At 46.3% G+C, this 14,743-nt stretch overlaps 1 protein-coding gene across 3 annotated transcripts in view; it reads right to left on the bottom strand.

The window, feature by feature from the left end:
- The window catches only part of ADGRF5 (adhesion G protein-coupled receptor F5), a 93,045-nt gene extending 78,575 nt beyond the window's left edge, over positions 1–14,470 (bottom strand). The window contains exon 1 of one of the 3 annotated variants that reach the window (XM_010994315.3): positions 13,994–14,467. The gene's annotated coding sequence lies outside the window, so the exon portion shown is untranslated. Of the gene's footprint in view, positions 1–13,993 lie in introns of all 3 variants that reach the window. The other 2 variants (XM_064476566.1, XM_064476565.1) reach the window with 2 other exon arrangements.
- Between the last annotated feature and the right edge of the window lie 273 nt (positions 14,471–14,743).

The following is a 14,743-nucleotide window of genomic DNA, read 5'->3' on the forward strand; positions in this document are numbered from 1 at the left end:
GTATTTGTTTTGTTCTGTCGGGCATCTAGGCGGCCAGTGGCAATGAGTGACTTCTGAGGTTGCTGTCAAAAAGGGAAGGGAGGTGGATGAGGTCACTGGAGGTGAGCTGTTCGCTGCAGGAATCCAGGATATGCTTCTCTCAGACATGGCACCTTGGTGTTTGGAGATTAAGACTTTGAGAAAATGGCAGAAACAGGACATTCTCTCTGGTCTTCCCCTGCTGTTCTGCACTGAAGCCGACCATAAGACCCTCATGTGAGAGGGACCTGAGACAGGATGCCGAGAGGAATTTGAGCAAACAGACTTGGCTAGGTCTCTTTATCCCATCTTAGCGGTCCCCACTCTCCACTCTTCACCAAACCTGCCGTAGAAACACTCAGGTTTAACTCTTCCTTTAGGTCTTCATTTCTCCACAAAGGCTTCTGGGTCATGGAAAACATATTAAATAAATGGCTATACATTTCTTCTGCTAACCTGTCTTTGTCAGTCGAATTTTCAGATCAAGCTGTGGCCATAAGATGCTGAGGAAAACGTCCTCCTCCCCTGCACCTCAAAGCCATGGTTGAAACCTTGCAGCCTTCTGGTCTTCTCACCAGACCAGGCAGCGTCTGATGGGAGCCAATCAGCACCGAGACTTGACCCCAGTGATTCCCGTGGGAACGGTTCTGAATAAGCGTGCGGGGTCAACTGACCAGGACTTCGGGGTCCTGCCTGTGACCTTCTTGCCAGAATCTTAGGGTGGCGTCCAGAGTCACCATTGACGAATTCTCTGGGTGACTCTTGTGCAAACTGTTGTCTGAAAAGAACTGTTCTACAAACCACACAAATCACCCCTCCTGCTCCACCACAAAGTGCTTGCTTCACGGGGTCCTCACCTCTCCCCCCAATTCAGCTTACTTTTCCCTTTTCCCCCCATTTTTCAGATGACATCAAAGCAAAAGAGACTCATCGTTCCTCCCTTAGTGATTCTTTTCTACACGTAGGAGTCCCGCTTTAACACGGCCAGCGGAGTGGCCAAGCTCGAGGTATCCGGATTGAACACGGGCAGGGCTAAGCTGGGGTTGGAACCCAGGTGAGATCGGGGTCGGGGGGGGGGGGCATCAGGAAAGGTGGGGGCACTGCTGCCCCTGAGCTGGGGCAGGCGCAGAGGAACTAGACAACCAAATCAGCATGTTTGGGGAACTTCCACTAAAACCCCTATGTGAAAATTAAACGGGGATAGAGCAAGTTAATAAAAATATATTGTTTCTTGGACTCAGTGAAAGTAGTTTTCTGCTTATTTCCTTTTTACACAATCACAGTTCATTCCACTTATTTTAAGTAACATCTCTTTGAACTCATTGTTTCAAAACTCCAAAGTGGCTTTCAGTAAAGGTTGAATTTTGTTGTAAAGATACGGAATGGGGGAACTCCACTAATTAATTTCCCTGGTGAAACACTGTGTAGTATTGAAAAATCTTAAAGCATTTATTTAGCCCATTGCTTCTTTTTTGCATCAGAGATAGTTCATGGAATTAAATCTACTTTGGATGAATGAGGATTTCCCAACGCTGGAATGGCGTTGGCATTTCGATACTCTATATAGAGATGTTGAAGCTGCTGGGCTGATGATAAACCCCCACAAGGACTTGCTTGTTTAATGATTTGTGATTATTTCTGCTCCTGGGAATCTCTCTCTGATTCATCAACTCACTCTTTAACTAAAGGCTGTTCATTTGCCACTTGCTGTTTTTCACATGAATATTTTTCTTTGAAATCTTTGGTGGAAGAAATTTAGTTGGTGACCATGACATAAAAAAAAAGGAAGTTTTTTTGTTTGGGGAAGCAAAGAGAAACACGAAGCTTCCAGGATCCTTTCTTCCCCATCCATCCTTTCCCTCCTTTCTTGGTCAAAGGGCTTTGGGCTTCCCAGCCGCCTCCTGTCTTATCTACCAAGGAGGAAATAACAACCCTAGGATATATGTTGGTCTTGGCCAGTTGGCCACACTCAAGCACACCGATCTCACACGTCCACATTCACAGCCCATTCCATCAAGATGCAGATTCAAGCGGTTCTAAAAATGTAGAGAAACTCACTCAAAAGCCGCGGATCTAAAGCCCTCCAAAGGGGCAAACCCTCTGCTTGAGTGTTTGCTCTGGGCAGCAAGTGACTTCCGGCTTTGCAAACAAACGTTTCAAAGGGTTGATTTTTTAAATTCCCAAGAGCCCTACCAGTCACCGTATTTTGATCACTCACAGAGCAAAATGAGTCAGAATGTCAGGAATATTGGCGTTCGATTTTCTTAAACTACAGAAATATTTCAAAGTCAAAGGAGCATGACAGCAAAGGAAATAAGAGATACACTCATTCTTCCTCCCAGGAATTTTCACATTTTAGTTCAGCTTAAGCATCACCTAAATAATGTTGCCTAAGTTCCTGGCTTCACACTCTGAGGCTCTGCTCTGTAAAGTGTCAAAGATCAGCAGCCTTGGTGTCACCCGAGAACTCATTAGAAATGCAAGTTCCTGAACCCACTGTAGATCCCCAGAATCTAAAACTCAGGGATGGGACCCAGTCATCTGCATTTAAACAAAATGCTCAGAGGTGATTCTGATGCACACAAAAGCTTGGTAACCACTGAGGTAGAGCCTGATTATTTTTACCCTGGTGGTTCTCCATGGTTCTACTTTGTGGAAATGCTGATGCCTGGTCTCCAGACGCAGGCCAGCAGAATCAGAAGCTCTGCATACATTTAGAGAAACACCGGCAGATCAGTCGTAGCTGCTGGGTTGGCTCATGGAAAGTCTCTCCTCTTGTAAAATGACATACAGTTATCTTCAGCTAAAATCCTTCATCTTTAGGGTTTCTGCCTCCACACCCAGCTTCACTTCTCTCTTTTACTTTCTTCTCTTCTTACTCTCCCCTCTCTGGACCCCTCCGTGCCCTGCAAGCACTGTGCTCTCCAGCCTCTGCCTGGAACTGCCCCCTTCCTCTGTTTTCCCTTGTCTGTGTCCATTGTCTTTCAAGGCCCAGGTCAAGGTCATTCCAGGCAAGGCTGCTTTGACTACCTTTATGTGGGTGGACACTTCTGCCCTCACTTCCCTCTGTCAAGGCATTTACTGAACTGTATGATGAAGGTTATTTGTGAGCTCTTCCACCATCCTGAGATCCCCTTCGTCCCCACCCTCATGCCCAAGGCAGGGTCCTGTTCGTCTACCGTTCTGAGCCCAGCACCCAGCCCTGTGTAGGCTAGCACTCAGTCAACGTGGGTTACCGTTGAACCCTCGAGGCGGCACGTTATTAGAGGTTCGAGAAAAGGTTAAGAGCATGGGCCATGGCACCAGAATCCTGGGTGCAGGGTCCAGTTCTACCATTTACCAGCCGAATAAGTTTGGGCAAATTACTTAATCTCTCTGCTCCTCTGTTGCTGGTGTTGATGACACTTTTGTTATTTTTAATTGCTCTTTCTTGCTGAGAACTCCCTCTGTCACATGTCTGTGCTGAGTGACTTAAAAAAAATCGTGTGGGCATGACGTCATTTAATTTTCACTATCTGTGAGCTGGTGAGCTATTCCCACTTGAGGGGGGGAGGCTTAGGAAGGTTAACCAACCACCATGCCTCTGTTAAAACCTGTGCAGCTTGGAGGTCCAACAAAGTGAAGAATTTGAGGCAGAATCCAAACCCCAAACTCCCAAACCCAGCTCTTACTATACTATATACTATATGCTATATACAATACTATATGCTATATACTGTACTGTTACTATACTATACACTATACACAATACTATATGCTATGTACTATACTTTATGCTATATATTATACTACTACTATACTATACACTATATACAATACTATATGCTATACTGTTACTATACTATATACTATACACTATACATAATACTATATGCTATGTACTATACTATATGCTATATATTATACTACTACTATACTATACACTATATACAATACTATATGCTATACTGTTACTATACTATATACTATACTATACACTATACACAGTACTATATGCTATGTACTATACTATATACTATGTATTATACTATTACTATACTATACAATACTATATGCTATACTGTTACTATACTATATGCTATACTGTTACTATTCTATACACTATATACAATACTATATGCTATACTGTTACTATACTATATACTATACTATTAGTATACTATACACTATACACAATATATGCTATATACTATACTGTTACTATAGTATACACAGGGCTGTATACTATATACTATAATATTACTATACTATACACTATACACAATACTATATGCTATGTATTATACTATATGCTATATATTATACTATTTCTATACTATACACTATACATAATATTATATGCTATACTGTTACTATACTATACACTATACTATTACTATACACTATACACAATACTATATGCTATGTACTATACTATATATTATATATTATACTAATACTGTACTATACACTATACTATATGCTATACTATTACTGATGATATTGTGCTCCAAGACAAGCTACCAAGACAAACAAAAAGTTAAACCCATGGTGGTATGAGGGATGGTGCCAAGCGGAACAGGATTCTCTTCTAAGCTTGTGGCCCAGAGAAGGGTTCAAATTCAGCAGGAAGATTGTCTCTGCAAAGATGAGCCCAGATGGCACAATCATTAACCCACTCAGGGGGATGCAGGGAAGGGACTCTTAAGCCACCAATGTAGACAGTTTTCTATGCGTAAGCTGGCAGGTGTTTTCTAAATATTGTTACTTATGTATAATTAAATGTCCATCAGACTTTGGAGGAAACATCTAAGGTGCTGGTTGAAAAATGTCGACTCTGCTGCCCTTCCCGCCCCCACCCCCAGGTTTGATTGAATAGATCCAGGTAGGGCCTGGCAACCAGGGCCCCCATCAGCTTGCCTCCTGGCGATCTCTAGACCACACTTGGACAAACCATGCTTGTATCTCTCCTATCCTATACGCCATTGACAGTTTTCTCGTACTAATATTATATATGAATTATTACAAAAACCTAACAGAGATTGTGAGGGGATGACATTTTTCAACATAAATGGCGGTTCCCATATTTTCTCCTCAGAGCCGCACTGAGGATGCAGACTATTGCCCCACCCAGAGGTGGGTGAGCCTCTGGCCCTGCCTTCTGAGATCCATCCCTGCCCTATGCACTCCCCGGAGACAGGGCGACTGGTGGATTTGGTACTGACTCAGTATCCAGGCTCATTCTCCTGGGGTCCCCATGGTTCTCCTCCAAACAACTTGGCAAATCAATCTCTGTGGCTTCAAAGGATCTGCAGGTGCAGTTGGGGAAGGTTTACATAATGCCAGCTCCGCAGTGAAGTCGCAGCCTTGACAAAACACTAGTCTGGCTCCACCACGGCAACCCCACTGCAGGTGCACGAGAACACCATGTCATTCCGGACACATTTTGACACTTCCCCTGATAGGAAATTTCAATTCAACATGAAATCCAAGTTGTCCTTTGTTTCTGCTTGAAAACAGAGATTGAAAACTCAAATCGGAAGTGCTAGGAAGTGTGATTTCGATTTTGAGAAAAAATGAAATAGTGTTGCTTGTCGAAATATGTGTAGTTTAACTTACAAAAAATATATTTAAGTAAAAATTTAGTAATACATCCATCTCCATACAGTAAAGATGTTATTTAGGCTCAGGGATATGGTCACCAAAATGTCTGCTTGGTAAATGACACTTTTAAAACATTTATCGAAAATGCAATATGCCAGGTGCTGTGCTGGGGGCTAGAAATAAAAAGATGAATAAGACGGCCTCCGTACGTCCTAGGAAAGAAGTGCATGGCAACAATGACAGAATACAAAGACAAAGGCATTACAACGAGGGACTGTGAGGATGCCCAGAAGAGAGGTCATCTCTGCACAGGGATGGGGAGACATGTAAAAAGGAAGTAATCTGGTGGCATTTAAAACAGGCTTTGGATGATCAGTAGTTTACGTAACAGAGATGGGGGAACAGAGGGCTCTGGCAGAGGGATGAGCGGCAGCAGGCAGGTGCACAGATGGAGATGAGCAGGTCCAGATCATGGCCATCAGGAGGCTGAGGGAACAGCAAAGGGAAAGGAGCCGGCAAAGCAAACTGAGAAGTAGGAGGGAAACCAGGAGATGGGAAGGCGGGGACAAGAGCAGAGAAGGTAGTAATCCACAAAGTCAGGTGCTGTAGACCATGAAGTGAAGGGGGTTAGGAGCCTGGAGGTCACAGACAGTCTTGGCAAGAGCATTTGCTAAGGTGCGCTGGGGGTAGGGGAGGCGGGGAGACAGAACCGAGCGGTTTGCTGGGTGAATGGTTGGTGATGACACGAGGACATGAACATCCACAATCCTTTCACGCATTTCACGGTGAGGAGGAAAGGAAGACGGGCGAGGAGCCACAGGGTCGGCAAAGTGCTGCTCCTGTTTTGTGCTGAGAAGGTCCTAATTAGAATTAAATGGGTGGGAAAGAGCCAATCAGAGGGGAGGAAGCCACCGGCCATCGGCCATCGGGAGGATGGGAGGGAGTGAGAGCTGAGCTCTGGGTGCTGGGAAGGACCGTCTCTGCCCTTGAGGCAGGAAAGCAGGAGGAAGAGATGGATGGTGAAGCAGATACTTTAGTGGAGTTGGTGGTGAGAGGCCAAGGGAATGATTTCCCCTGAGAAGGCACAGTGAGGTGTGTGTGTACGCTTGTGTAGGTGTGTGTGCACACATGTGTATGTGTGTGCCGGGTGCGCATGTGCACTTGGCCGTGCTGGTACTCGGAGAGCTGAGGATGAAGAGACGATGGGAAAATGTGTCTACGGATAATTAGAATCCGCGGCTGCCTGAGGGCTCAGGGGCCTCCTCTGGTCTTCCTGGACTTAGACCTCCTGGTTATCTGGTTTCCTTGCACTCCCACGTGTGTCCACATATTTGTCAGATGTGCTCAAAGTTTCTTGCCAGCAGAACTTCTGCTTTCCCTGGGTTCCTAACAGAACTCAGGTATGGGGCATATGCTTGGTAAATAACTTGGTTGATGGAGAGCTCTCTCCTCTCATTGTGCCCCCGCATTAGCCAGTAACCACACTCCAAAGGGGAAAAGCAACCATCATTCTAGGAGGATCCTTCCCTGTGGATGGGGAACAGAAACCGGGTCTGCATTTGCAGTATGAAAATGTATTACAGTAAAGAAAGAAGAAACTTCACCGGATCTGAACAATGACTGGGTGCACGTTATAATGTTGAATGAGAGCTTTTGAAATAAGTTTTATGCATGATTACCTATTTTTTCTCCATCGACCTCCCCCTCACCCCACACACACACACACACACACACACACACACACACACACACACACACGGTATATATACACGTCTGTCTGCATGTGCAGCTGCAGGCGCAAACACATACAACCCAGGTCTGAAATCTTGCTGCTTGGAAGTCTGGAAGGGTGATTTGTCTGCAACGTGGAGGCAGACAGGAGAAAGGGTTAAGTAAGGATCCTGAGCAATGCCTGCATCTGTCCTTTGAGGAGCAACAAAGAGAGGAAGCACAGCTTTTGTGGAAGGAAATTCCCAGGCCCTGCTTCGGACATTCGCAACCTGCCCTGTGAACCCCTGAGGGGTGTCTGATAATAAACACTCACAAACAAAACAATCCCTAAAAGCAATTTGACTAACATTCGCACATTTTTCACCAGAGGGCTAGAATACCTTTTCCGGCATCTGCGGACCCGGAGGGGACCTGGAAGTCCACCTGCTGGCAGAGCCCAGTGACCGGGCTTCAGCTCAGGGCTGGCACTTCTGCGTGCAGGTCCTCTTGCCCCTGTGGTCTTTGATTCCGCAGGGGCACCATCCTCATATGGGGCTGCTGGGATGCAGATCACAGACCCACACAGGGTGGGTGTGGACCGCTGTGAGACCCACCTGCTCCTCTTCCATAGTGACCCCCAGACATAACCCTGAGCGTTGCAACCTTGACTAACAATGCAGTGACCTTCCCAGGAGTGAGGAAGGTTTGACAGAGGCATGAAAACTCTCCTAGTAAAGTGTGCCCATTAAGTAACAAATTAAGCTTCTTCCTCTGCAGTGGCAAGAAACCAAGCCAGAACCAAAAGAAAAAAGCAAACCCCCAAACAACAGCAACAAAACCCCCTGGAGACTTGACGGCAAATATTTTTACAGTAATTTCTCGTAAGGAGCTCAAAGCATATTAGGGCCAAAATGCAAAACCGTAAGCAAAAGTGTAGTTTGGGTCAGTTTATTTGCAATGTTGCACCTTATTTCTCCCCAAAAGGATGTGAGGTTTGTGGCATCCGTTTTGTAGATAAATAAGTCAGGGATCAGAAACTAGGCAAGGATAATAGGAAAATTGTAGGTGACTCAGCTGTCAGATACCTTTTCTCGTGTGTGTGTGTGTGTGTGTGTGTGTGTGTGTGTGTGTGTGTGTATTGGAGCTCTGTGTTCATGCATCTATTTTTTAATACTATAACGTGCTTCAAAACTCCTTTATTAATTGCAGTGTAACCCAGGATCTTCGAATGACATCCCCATTTCTCAGGGGATGTCATTTCTGGTCTTCTGAGGGAGACCAGAACTCACTTCTCAGCTCCAGTGAGGCTACAAATAGAAAGCTGACCCTCTATTTCTGAAATGCCATCATGGGCCTCTGGGATATTTTTAGATGACATAAGCATACATGTCTACTCATTTGCATGTGCCCAGAGCTGCCGGGCGACCTGCATTGTGACCCCGGCACTGAGGACCGCAGAGACCCGGGAATGACAGGTTCCAGATTTCACAGTGGGCGGGGTAACCCAGAGCCTCCCACTCAGGGCCCCCGCCGCCCTTTGTACCGTAACAATGCGCGGAAACACACGCTTGTTAGAGGAAATTCCCAGGACCGTAGGTTTGGACATTAGACAGTTGCTCTGCTATGCGGGGTGGGCTGATGGGCATCTAAAAATAAACGTGCTGGTCTGCCTGGGCTTCTGTGATTTTGTCCTGCATAGTTGATTACATTTCAAAGGAATTTTTTTTTAATTGTTTTCAAGAAAGTGAGCTTAGGGCAAACCGGGAGAATAAAATATATCATTGTTTTGTTTCGATTTGACAAAATGTAGGGTTTGCTGATACCCATTTCTATGGAAAAGACAACAGCTTCTTTCCCATGAGATTTCAAAACAAGCTTGAAGAAATTCAAAGCATGTTGAGATGCTGTTCACGCAACTGCAGAAAGATGTGACGGTTTAAAACTACAAGAGCAGACAGTCTGAGACCCCGAAGGATGCAGTGTTAGCAAAGAATTCCAGGGCAGATGCAGCAGTGATGTGAGTGATGTGTGCAGGGCCCCCTAAGCTAAATTCTCCCTCTGGAAAAGTCTCCAGCTCCTGAGCTGGCAGAGAGGCTGTTAATGACGTGGCTAATTTAGCACAGAAAGAAAAGTGGGTGGAAAATGATGGTTGATAAACTCAGAACAGGCGGCCAGCTCCAGCCAGCTCTCCTCTTCCAGCAAAAGTCAAATATCCCACTACAGTGCTCAAAATTTAGAGGATGGTAGGACCATTTATTCTGTACTTTTAAATGTTAGATTTCTGGATGGCGAAGACTCCATCGCCCACATCCTAGGGTTTCCATGTTGTAGACGAGCACAGATCAGGCACAAAGCTCTGAGTCCTACTGTTTCTTGCCTGACCCCAGTTTGGCTGAAAATGCACAAAATGTGGCACTTTTCCATCAAATAGGAATGTGTTTGCAGCACAAGAAATAACCTACAATCTAGTTAAAGAGTAACCCGAGGAGAGCGGTTTGGAGTGAACTTTTCCCATCTCATTGTTCTCATTTCTGTTTTGCTTTTTCCTGGAACTCCAACTTAACTTGATTGCTGTTACATAGACCCCATTTAAAAAGAAACGCAGCTGATGGGTAAGGCTAGATGGTCAAAAGGCAGCCTGGATCATTCTGTAGCCTTGTGTTTGTTTGTTTGTTTGTTTGTTTGTTTGTTTGTTTGTTTTTGCAGACCTTTCTTTTGGCGGCTTGGGTTGCACCCTGATATCACAAAACTCTCAGTAGCTTTGAGCGGGAAGGACCTTGAGGTCATCACCCAGACTCCACCCAGCGTGGGCATCCCGTTGGGAACACCCGGGCCACGGTCTTCCAGGGTGCTGGAACTCTGCCCAGGACAGGGCGTTCACCCTGCCACAAGGCAGCTCACCCAGTTTTAGACAATTCTGATGGTGGGTAAATCTTCCCACAGACTGAGCTAAAACCTGTTCCCCTATAATTTCCAGGTGCTGATCGTCTGTTAACCTCTTTTTAGAGCGATCTTTAAATATTCGAAGACAACCTTCCAGGGCTGCAAGACTTACTTCTCACTTCAAATGTCCCCTGGTTCCTCCAGCTAATCTGCAAATGACAATTTTCTCATTTTCACCACCTTGGCCAGCCCCCTTCTTTCCCATTGGAGGCAACACAGTAGGTACTTTCGCTAATTCATCTTTTCTACAACCTTGTTTGCTAAATATCACCCCGCCTTTTCAGAAACAAATCCGACCTCGAGAAGATACAACTACTTATTGAAAGAAGTGGCAGATGAAAGATTCAAAGAAGAATTAAAGAAGAAACGCTGACCCGGTGTAGGCAAGGTTGACCTCAGATACATCCTGAGATCTCGGGCAGGTCGTTAGAAATCTCCCATGCAGGTGAACCTCTTTTCTGTTGCTATGACGACATGTGCTTAATAACAGAGGTTAATGTGAATTTGAAAGATTAGGAAATGACCAGCAAACACATTGGCTGCTGGGAGGCGGCTGCAGACAAGGTAGTTGTGTGGGAGGTCTGGAGGCAAAATGATGCATAAGGAATGGTGGATGGGAGCAAGAAGGAATTTGAAGGGGGTCCAGGGTCCAGAAGGCATTTCGTTTGGAAGCTTCAGACAATGGGGGAGCAAGGCCAGAGGGCTCAGACAGGGGAAGGGAGGCTCCTTGAGTGTGCCTGGAGAGTCTGCTGCAGCCTAAGCCTGGTGGGTTGTGTCTGGAGAACAAACAGAAAGTATCTATGTCCTCCCAGCTGTCCCCGCACCGCGTGGGAGCCCAGAGATCAGGGACAAAGGGCACTCTGGCCGGCCCCCAGCACCTGCTCCTAGGTGAAATCTGGTTAAGACACAAGTCTTTACGTGGGAAAAGAAAAAGCCCATGTGTTGTCAGGAAGGGAGTCCTTGCAGCCCGTGCCACAGTGAGGGTTGGGGATCTCCTCTTTGCCGTATGTTGAAAGCTTTCTAGATTTTTCCTGCCCTCCTTGGTGGAGCCACTTTCCTCCCTTCTCCTGGCTGCTTTCCAAAAGCAGAGGGATTGCCTGAGGATGGCACTGCCTCCCTCCTTGGCTGCCCTCCTTCAGACCAGCTCTCCAGCCAGCAGCTAGGGCCACGTGGATTCCTCTAAGCTTCAGGGCACCGCTTTCCAGAAGTGATGGCCATGCTGTGTTGGGTGGAAGGTGTCAAAGGATAACCTTAATGTCTACGGCTGAGCACGTGGGCAGTAATGAAACAGCCTCTGTAAGATCACCTCTTCGCTGGTTTGACTCAGAGAAGGACAGAGCGCTGCCCTTCACATCATCATGGAGCCAACAGAAGTGAGCAGAGGGGAACCCTGGAGATCATCCTCTCTCTACACTCACAAAGGCAGAGGCTTCTTTTCCTGCCAGCTCCCTGTCTTGTTCACCACTTGAGAAAATCAAGGTTCAGAAAATGGCTGTGGCCCCACCCACAGAATGGATGTGAAGTGGTCTCCTGGCAAAGGAGTTGCAGGAGCTGGACTCTGTCAGGGCGCTGACGCACAGCCCAGGTTCCTTTCTACTAAATCACGCGGCCTGCCAGCTCCCAATGTCTTTACTTGGAGGTGCCAACTTTTATTAGAGATAAGGCTTTCAGATTTCCTTAACGCTTTTTAGGGAGAAGCAAGCTAGTGGATGGGGAGGTGCGTGGAGGCAGGACTCACCTGGCATGTTACCCAGTGCCTGGTTCTCGGAAGGGGTTCATTATGCTGAAAGATGAGTAAGTCTCTGACTTGGAGTCGTGGAGAATGAAGGGCACTGATAGTGAAACACCTGATGGGAGACACTATTCACAGAGCCAAAAAGAAATCGATTCTAGAAGGTACGGTCTGTGGCAGGTACTCAAAATACTTGGTGAAAAAAAAAAGGAATCTAGCAACTCTCTTAAAGGAGAGTGTGGGGAAAATGTTATAGAGCTTGGCCATCTCCTTGGAAAACTTCCAACTACACATCTCAATCTGGTGATCGGTTTGGGGTCTTCAGACAATGTAATCCATTCATTTGTTCAGCCATTTGTTCATGAATTCAAAAGCATGAGGCACAAGCCATGCACCTGGCATTGGTCCAAGTGTTACAGATTCAGAAGTCAATGACCAGTAACTCCTCAAGGATGAAGATAAACCTAGCAACCATCGTTGGATGTGCTAAGGGCTACGACAGAAGCATTTTGCTGAGTGCTATAAAATCGCAGACTTGCGGGGCACTTAGTATAAGGTGAACTGGATGAGGGGGGTGGAAGGTGGACCGATCAGGCTGCACGGGTAGTTGGGTGAAGATGAATGAAAGGATCTGGGACAGAGAGAACAGCACGCATAGACCTGGGTAGGCATCAGAGCTCTCTCGTCCAGGGGAAATGAAAGGTATTCGGTACAGCTGGAAAGTCTGGGCGGGGAGAGGTGAGGCTGACAGGATGAAAAGGAGCAGAACTTGAAGGTCTGGTCTACCCTCCTTAAGTGGGGGTTTCTCAGATTTAAATGTGCATAGGAATCAGCCAGGGACCTGGTTAAAATGCAGATTCAGTAAGTCTCAGGAAGGGATGGAGGGCCTGCTTCCCTAACAAGCTGCTTCATGATGCCTGCTATAGCTGGTCCCCGAGCTGCCTTTTAGGTAAGCAGGCTGTAAGCAATGGGAGCAATGGAATGCTTCCCTGAGAAGAGTGACATTACCAGAGTTGCATTTTTCCAAGAGCCCAGTCGCAGGGTATGAAGGATGGGATAGAGGGAGATTGCGCTGGGGTAAAATACGTAAGTGGCAAAAATTTTGAGCATCTGAACTAAGTTAGGAAAGAATAGTCAGCTTCCAAAGAAATGGGTATAAACGGACTAGTGTTCTATGGAGTTGCTGTGAAATATTTCTCCAGGAGGAAAGGCGGCTTATAAGGACAAAAAGGAAACAATGAAAGTATAAAAGGCAAAAAAGATCAAAGAAACATGTCATATTATTTGAATAAGCCTAGATCCACTCCCCTCCCGACAACTGGGTCTCAGTAAACACAGAATCTTGAGCCCCAATAATGACTGGAAAATACAGCCTGCTAAGGAGAGCAGCGTCCCTGCAGGAAGTTATTACCACAGAGTAAATAAAACCGGCTTTCTCAGCCATCCCTTGATAGATACTGTCACTCCTTGCATCTAATTTCAGGAAACTTTAGGAAGAACAATTGTTTCATAGCAAATACTGGAAAATAACACGAGAGACAGCCCACCGGATCCAAAATTGGAAACACCAATTCAGATTCCTGTTAGAAAATCCTCTGTCAGGTCTAGAACATCTCTAACTAAAAGGAATGACTCAGAAATGAGTAAAATAAAAAAATAATCAAGGGAGGGGTCTACATTGTTGAAAAGAAAGGGCAGGTGGTAAACTGTTTCCCCTTAGACAGCAGCCCCCAAATGCAACTTCTAATGAGATCTGCCTCCAAAGGAAAGCCTCGTGTTCTAGGTTCTAAACATCCTTTATCCACAGATGTGCAAATTCAAAACAACGGAAGGTCCTCTCCTCTCTCACTATGCTTCCTCCTGGTCTTGCAAATGAGTAAATCTCAACCAGACGCACAGGTTGAAAGCACGCAGCAAACTAGAAAAGCCATAGGGCCACACACGGCCGCTTCAGCACAGCGTGGTCCACAGCCAACAAGACAAAACAAAAGAGTGCAGGGGACCTACCTTTCTCTTCTGGGCTTTGCAGGCTCCTGAAATTTAACCTTGTCCTGGAGAGTTTCCCAAGAACCTCTTTGGGGAGGTGAGACTTCAGGGCCTCCGATTCAATCCCCCATCCCCCGGAGGGTGGGGTTTCCCAAGACCGGACTTCAGATCCTCGGGCTCACGCAGACCTTAGGGAGCAGAGGTGAGAGTGCCTTCTGGCCTCTGCTGCAGGAAGAAGCTGGGAGGCTCAGTGCGCCTGGAGGTGGGGGCGGAGGCTGGGGGAGGGGAAGTCATCTGGGAACTGTATTAAAGAAGAGATCCTCTCCACATGATTTCCTGTATTAGACGCCTGCTGCCTCTGTCCAGGCTCCCTAGAGGAAATAAGAAATTTAAACGTGTCCTTTGACCACTGGCAAGAAGGGAATAAAGCTGCTGAGCATCATGGACGTGAGAATGAACAGAGCAGCAGGCGGGGCGGAAGGGCCAGCTAGCTTTGCCTTTTACCAAGTGCTTTCCTCCTGAAGTTTCTCCAAGTGTTTAACTCTGCAAAAGTCAAGAATGCCCTCTTCCTCTTGCACTGAGCTGAAGCAGTTTCTGGCCACGGTCCAGAGGTCGTGTTACTTAGCTGCTGGGGAGAGGCAGGCTGGAACAGGCCTGAGAAGGGTCTGCGTGCCAGCCGAGGGAGAGACCCTCTCAGCTCTGTCTTTGGAAATGCCGGTGACATTCTGTGTCTGATTTTGGAAGAATTCCTGAAGTCCTGGGGCCATTTTG

This window comes from Camelus dromedarius, chromosome 19 (assembly GCF_036321535.1).
Source record: "Camelus dromedarius isolate mCamDro1 chromosome 19, mCamDro1.pat, whole genome shotgun sequence".
NCBI lineage: Eukaryota > Metazoa > Chordata > Mammalia > Artiodactyla > Camelidae > Camelus > Camelus dromedarius.